Source organism: Fukomys damarensis, unplaced genomic scaffold (genome assembly GCF_012274545.1).
Source record: "Fukomys damarensis isolate Sample0158 unplaced genomic scaffold, DMR_v1.0_HiC HiC_scaffold_16, whole genome shotgun sequence".
NCBI lineage: Eukaryota > Metazoa > Chordata > Mammalia > Rodentia > Bathyergidae > Fukomys > Fukomys damarensis.
This window is the reverse complement of record NW_022900928.1, coordinates 121,986,226-121,994,229: the sequence shown is the minus strand read 5'-3', so window position 1 is coordinate 121,994,229 and position 8,004 is coordinate 121,986,226. Positions and strand designations below refer to the sequence as shown.

The following is an 8,004-nucleotide window of genomic DNA, read 5'->3' as shown; positions in this document are numbered from 1 at the left end:
TCCTATCCATGTGATTTGAGTGTGTGAATGCACTGTGAAATACAGGTCCAGCCAATTAATATGTGGTATTTTCCTGGCCTCAGTGATTCACTTAGAATGGGCATGTAATGAAAGTTAGCTCAGCTGAAATGAAGGTTTATTCTTTTGCTTGGTGGCCGAGGTGTGAAAATAGCTTTCTGCCCTGTATGTGAATAAGAATGCATATATCATCAATATACAAAAGTCAGTTATGGCTCCATAAACTTGCAATATTTAAAAAAGTGTATTTTAAAAATGTATGCGTTATCCATATGCAAATGCAGTAAAAAATACAAGCTACCTACTAGGGAGGAAAAACCAAAAATATGTGCCCTGAGAAATGCAAAAACTTATTTGAAAGATATGAAAGCCCTAAATAAATGAAATATATTAATAAATATGAAATTCAAATACTAAAAAATTTCACCACAAACTTGTTTTATACTATTCAGTGAATTTTCAATGAAAATTTCAGAAAGTTTTTTCAAAGACCTTGGTAGGTCGAGCACTCCAGAAGTGATAGTGACACAGGTGGGATGGTGGATGTTTACTAGGAAGCTGGGAAAGGAACAGGGAGAATACAGAATAGGGCAGAAGGACAAGCTACAATACAGGCTAGGTAAGGAGGAGGCAAGATTTGCTTTTCAGAGCATCCTCCTTTGGACCAGAGTGGCCCTCATCTCATTCAACCATATTGTTGCCTCTGGAATGGAAATGATAATTGGCTTGACATGGTCCTTCTACAATGTCTTAGTCCATTCTTGCTATGATAACAAAATGCAATACACTGGATAATTTATAAATAATAGGAATTTATTTCTCACAGTCTGGAGGCTCAAAGTAAGTACAGGATAGAGGCACTGGCAGACTTGAGTGACTGGAGAGGGTGTGCTTCACTTCCAAGGTGACACCTGTATTTTCTAGAGTCACAAAAGGAAGGAAAAGGGCTTGTCAGTTCCCTTGAGCCCTTTTATAAAGGCACTAAACTCATTTATGAGGCAAAGTTCTCATGGCATAAGCACGGCATGAATCCCCTGCCTCTTAGTACTATGGCATTGGGAATTAAGTTTCAGCATGAATTTTTGGAGGGAGAAGAACATCAAACCATCTCACACAGTATATACACATTTCACAACAATACATTCTTCATGACAAATACACATAATTTTGTCAACTTTAAAAGTTAATTCATTACTGTTTAAAAAGACACCAGTCTTAGAGATAACCATGGACTTATTATCAGACCCCCAAATAAGTCCTAAGAATGCTTTTGAGGTGACTTTGTGGAAAGACAGCTAAACATACAGGTAAACAGAACTCTAAGTCTTACACCAAAATACCAATGCATATTAAACAAGAAAAACAAAGTACTTATTTACAGTGGAAAAATAATTGTAAATCCCACAGAGGCAGAAACCTGATAGCTCCACCCCCTGTTTCCTTGCCCATCTTCTATCAAAAATGCTTGCTTTTCCAGGTTTCTGTGCAGCCATGTGTCTCAATCTAAAAGGAAATCCACATAGGCTCTGGTAGAAATGATTTTGCTCCCTGATAGAGGAAGAGATGGTCAGATATATCTTCTTAGTTGCATGAAGTGCAGATCAATAAGAATGTGATACCAGGAGCTCAACTATCCACGCTGCTACCAAGAGGGGAAGTTGAAGAAAATCATGGAAAATGGAGAGACAAAACATATGTACATATAAACACTGGGAAATTATTCAGCCCAGAAAGGTGAAAGGCCAACAATTTGTGTATAATATGGATGAAACCTTAAAATCACTGTACTTTGTGAAAGAAGCCAGGCAAAGGCTCCCACGTATTGCATGGTTCTATTTATATGAAGTGTTCAGAAAAGGTAAATCTGCAGAGACAGGAGATCAGTGAGTTCTTATAGCTGGGGGAGGAGAAGGGGCTTGACAAGGACTGCTAATAGGTATGGGGTTTCTTCTGGGAATGATGAGAAAAGTTCTAAAATTGGATTATGGTGATGGTTGCAGTACTCTGCAAATATACTAAGAATCAATGAGTTGTGCAGTTTAAATAGTCAGGCTTTGTGGCATGTAAGTTAGGTTCAATAAAATTTCCTTTAAAAAAAAAAAACAGAAAGAGTTATAGCTCAGACATCATTAGCTGCTGAACCAGAATCTGCAACAAAGCGTCTACACCCAACTCCCAAGATGAACTTTATTGTTATCTACACAGACACATACTAATGAAAAATGAAAACAAAAGATGTGCACCAAGAGTGCCTTGTTGCTGAGAAGAAGAGAATCTGAGAGACTGAACCAGGGGACTTTGCATCAAGCCACATCCCCAGTGCTTTTCAAATTTCAAGACAGAGTCTCACTGCATCACTAAGTTGCTCGGGCTGCATCATCCTCCCAGAGTGCTGGGATTACAGATGTGCAAAACCATAGCCAGTGAACCCTGACTTTTAAAAGCACTATTAGTTAGATATTCTGTTTCTTGCAGCCAAAATTACTGTGTTCTTAGCTATATACCTTATTTACATACTATAAATAAGTGCATTCTAATATATACTTCATGTGTGCAGTAGTACTGCTTGCAGAACATACGATATGGTATAAAAGAAACAATGGGACCAATGTCCATTGCCTTCCCATTAAGAGCCACAGGACTTACACGTGTTGCAGTGTTAATGCCTCACAGTCCTAGTGTGAATGGCATCTGCCCTCAAGCGATTTGTAGTCTAAGGAATTGTTTATCCTCAGTGGTCCATGATCCATCTACCTCACAACCTTCAAATGGTACTGTGTGAGAATAAAAATTCTTGATTTCTCTTTGGACTTGCTAAATCAGATACACTGGGAATAACTCATTGGCTGCTACTCTACAAAGGTGACTCATAAACATACCAGTGTCTTATGATGTTTTCAGCTTAAACCTGAGATGACTGAAACAGATCAATACCAACAGAATCTCTGGTGGTAGAGGAAAACTATCACAAGGTCATTGTGGTAGGAAAGGCAGGAAGTTGAGCCATGTGTGTAAACTCATAATAGCTAAATCCTAGGAAGAGCCTGTATAACCATCAACAGAAGTCTGATACAAAGATGTAGGGTCCATTGGATGGTGTCCAAATGGAAGCAACTTAAAAATATAAGATTGAATGAAATAAACACATACATAAACTTAAATACCACATAGTATCATTTGAGGGAGGCAAAGTACAAACAAAAAGCCTACTGAAGGATGGATAGAAGGGGAGAAGGAGATGATCTCTTTTAATAGGGAAATGGTCCAAGGGAAAAAGTGCAAAGTGTGAGGGGGAGAGGGAAGGGGAAATAAATAGAATAAAGATTTGTCATGTACAGAAACCTAATAACCTCAATTAATGTCAATATCATATGCCATAACATGAGTGTGAGATTAATAATATCAACAAGAATGAAAACTAGGATAGGGGAATTGGAGGAGGAAGGGAAGAAGAGAAAAGAAGGGATTAAAAAAATGAGCTGTGTGAGGGGATGAAGGGAGGGCAGGGACAAGGGGAGTAAATGAGAACCAAGACCTGTCATGTAAAGGTACAAGATCCCAACAATGAATGTAACTGTACTGTATCCCTAAAATGTACCAAAAAAACTCAACTAAAGATGTAAAAAAAATGAGCTGTGGTATACATGTGCCCACTCCCCAAGATGACTGTAAACTGTATGAACTGCAAATAGGTACTAATAAAATTAAAAAATACACTTAAGAAGAACCATGTACAAGTCCCAGTCTCCACCTTCCCAAAGGGATGGTAAGTGGAATCCAAGCTGCCCCCAGATTCCTCACCCTGGTGCACCCTACTCTCAAATTCAGTCAAATCCTGGGAAAAAGGAGGAAGTGCTGATGGAAATGAGCTGTGTCCTTTTGACCATTCCTATTCAATGTGCATCTTGACCAGAAGCTCCAGAGTCTGTTGCTTCTCTCCAGAAAGGTTATTATAAAGAGTGTTCAGAAAAATTCCAGAAAATTAAGCTTTTATATTGCATGTACTCCAAAAAGTGGATGAAGAAATTTTAAAAGGGACCCAAAGAAGGAATCACACTGAACGTTGCAGGTAATGATCATTTAATCCCAGTACAAAGAGGGACAGGTGAAGATTTTTGCATTCTCTCTAAAATTCTAAAGGATCGTCCACATATTAATGGTTTGGATGTTAGCTATAATCTTGTAAGTGACGTTGGTATTCACTGAAACTTCTTCAGAAGTAACTGTACCCCATTTACTTAAACCTTATGTTTAATGATATTGGGCCCAAAGGTGGAGAATTGCTTGCTAAAGCATTACATAAGAGTACAACTCTGAAATACTTAAGAATGACTGGAAATAAGATTGAAAATAAAGGTAGAAAGCCTTTTGCTGCAGTGTTGCAAATTAATTCATTCTTAGAGAAATCAGATCTGGGTGATTGTGATCTTAGCATACAAAGTGTGATAGCATTTGCCATGGTACTAACTCAAAACCAAGCAATTAAGGGAAGAAACCTATACCGTACAGGGAATAGGAAGAGCCCACCGTCCATCTAGGTCACATGCTGAAAGAATGTCACTGCCTTGTTGAACTATACACGTGTAAGCACGGTATAAAAAACTGGTTTCCATCAGTTATGTAATACACTGTATCTGAACAGTAGCCTACACTACCTCGATGTCAGCTGCAATAAAATAAATTGTGACAGAATCCCGTGTTTGGCTGATGTACTGAAAACCAATGCTATCCTGGAAATAACAGATCTTTCCTTTAGCAGAATGGAAAATGCAGGTGCAAACTACCTCAGTGATCTCTTACTTCATGCAACAAGAGTCTTAAATTATTGTCAGTAGTCAGCAACAATACAGAGGGAGAAAGACCTGTTGTACTTCCACAATCAATGAAAACCAATCCTACACTATCTCACATCTACATTTGGGGAAACAAATTTGATAAGGCTGCACGTGTGGCATATTCACATTTAATTTAAAAGGACTGTTTGAAACCAGAAAACACAAATGTGGAGTCATTTGTGGTATATGGGCAGAAGTCTCCAATGGCCTTAAAATGCATTACTACTGAACACCAACTTATGAAGATGCTTATGGGCACTCATCAAATGCAAGTTTGCTCTTGTTCCAGTAGGTCAAAATTTATGAAAAATAAGCTATAAGACAATTGTCACATACTGTCTTACTTTTTCTAAGAGATTCATACTTTACAGCTTTTTTCTTTCTTAAATTAGAACAAGTTATTTTTACCAAATGTGTAAAGCTTTGTGTAGCTGTTCATTGTGAAAGGCTGTATAGTGTAATTTTTAAAAGAAATTTTACAATATAAAGATTAAAAACTTAACCCTGAAGAAGCCAAAGAACTACATAAATTCTTTGTATAATGAAAATTTAGCCAAGAAGTAAAAGAATGTGCAAGTTAAGGTCACTATAGGTATCTTAACTGAAAGTTGCTGTGAAGTGGTAGAAAGGCCTCAGGTGGCAAATTCCCAGTGAATGTTGAGGAGTTCCAAAAGTTCAGAAGCTTTTTTTTTTTTTACAGTTCAGAAGTTGAAAAAGTATTTTACATGTCCTAATTAGGTGCTATAGATAGGTGCTAAAAGCACTTTCACAAGTTCATGCAAAAAACCATAAACTATATGTACGCTATTCTAAAAAAAGTCAGTGCTGCCAGCTCCTCCACCTTCCTCTCATAGACAACTATTATCTTGATTTCCAATGGTAGTTTTGCATATTTTTGAACTGTATATAAATGGAATCATATAGTATTTAATCTTGTTGTATCTCACTTCTGCTCAACATTGTATCAGTGTAATTCATTTATATCGTTTAATGTAGCAGTAGTCCCTTCACAGTTTTCATTGCTTTGAAGTAGTCATCATATGGCAGGTAGTAGAAAAAAGGTGGCCTTTTAAGATAATACACAATCAAATTGAAGTAAACCTTAGCAATGAAAAAAAATTTCAATCAAACTCTAATCTGGTACCCTGTGTGGGTTATCTCAATGTAATTAACATCCCAAATCAGTTGATCAAGAAATAGAGAGATTTTTCTGGCAAGCCAGAGCTCATCTCAGGAATTCTTTCAGTTAGGGTCTAATGGGAGAAAAAGTCAGAACTTTTAAGCCTGAGGGGGATTTGATGCAAGAGAAGATTATTGCTAGCTTAAAAAGAAAAGGAGCAGGAAAAGTGGGCTGTTACTGAGGGATGAAATGAGCCCCTGCTGGTCACCACAGCCCTTTGTCATCACTACAAGGAAATGGGAACTGAATTCTACTAAAATCCTATAAGCTTGAAAGAGGAGCCTGAGTTCCAGAAAGGTGTGCAGCTCTACTGACACCTCATCTTCAACTTGCTGAAATGCTAATATGATTTAGAGCTTGAATGTGCCCCCAAATCTTATGCATGAGGCCCTGCTGGCAGCACTACTGGGAAGTGGTGGAAACTTCTGGAGGAAGTGGGTCATCAGAAGAGGGATAACCCTGGAAGGGTTATTGCAGCTCTGGGCCCTTTCTTCTCCCTCTTTTTGCTTCGTGGTCACCATAAGGGGAGCAGTTTTGTTAGCCATGTGCTCTGCCATGGTACACAACACCACAGACCTCACCACAACCCCAAAGGCTATCGGGGAGCAACACCTCTGCAACCATGAGCTGAAATAGATCCTTCCTCCTCTGAAGCTATCTCAGGTATTTTGTCACAGTGACAGAAAACTGACTAATATGCCTATGCAGAAACTCAGCTCAGCTGTGCCCAAAGTCCAGACCCACAGGAATTGTGAGATAACGAATTGACATTGTTTTAAACTGCTGTGTTTGTAATAATTTTTATATAGCAACAGAAAACTAATGCTGAAGGGAATTTGGGAAAAGAGTAGAAGTTGGTAATTAATGATACATAGAGAAAGGGAGAGACAGAAATAGACTTTCCCTACAAACAAGTGCTAAAAAATTTTTGCTATTATTAGCATAAGCTATTTCCTCTCCAAAGCTGGTGCAGCTCCTTGATCATGCGGGTATGGGTTCTATTTTTCAGAATCTCTGCCATTTTGAATGTGTTGGGTTTTTCCCCTTTATGTGTTATGATGCTGACATGGTTACTCCAGGCATTCCATGCTTTCTAGCCAGGAAGAAGGGGTTGTGAAAAAGTTTTTTCAGTGGAATCTGATCTTTCATATAGGAAAGTGGAAGATATTCCAAAAGCCCCACTCAGAGGACTCACTCACATCTCAATGACCAGCACTGGATTTCATGGGTGCCCTGAGACCAGTGTTGGCTGAGGGGAATGGGATTGCTAAAACTGAGTTGAGACAGTGACAGTTTGTTGTCTTGGGCTAAGTGTAGATTCATAACTGAACAAATCAAGGTTCTGTATGATGCACCAAAGCAAGAGTGGACTCTGGCTGTATAATAGGTGGTGTCTCTAATAGAAATATAACATTTCATCCTTATCTTAGTTACTTTTCTGATTGCTGAGGCAAACTACCCAACATCTAAAGTTAAAGGAAGAAAGGTTTATTGTAGCTCACAATGTATAGAGGTTTCAGTTCATAGTCAGCTGACTCCAAGACAGGGTGGCGTGGCTGAGGGCCATTGCAGAGGAGAAACAGTCTATGACGGGTAGAAGAAAGGAAGGCAGCAACCAGTAAGCAGCAAGTGGCCACAGTAGCCCTCTTTCTGTTCCTTATATTTTGTCTGGGCTACCTGCTCTTGAAGGGTCTTCCCATTATTCAATCCCTGAATATGCCAAAGTGGACTAATTAAATAATCACACACCCTTAATCCCAGCATCACACACTTAATCCCAGAATCACACACTGTAAATCCAGCCACCTCTAAAAAGCCCTGCCTATGACTGCATGAGACTTTGGGGGAAAATTTAGACACAAGGCCTAACAATCATTAATTCAACAAATGTTTGTTGAGGACTTGCTAGGAATTGACTCAAAGTTTACAAAGGTGAGTTGTGTGGGGGGGTGTTAGGAGGGAGGAGGGCAC

General features: G+C 38.7%; 1 pseudogene; it reads left to right on the top strand.

Annotated features, from left to right (window-relative positions):
• Positions 1-3,747: 3,747 nt before the first annotated feature.
• On the top strand, positions 3,748-5,159 carry LOC104853783 (annotated as a pseudogene).
• Positions 5,160-8,004: the final 2,845 nt, after the last annotated feature.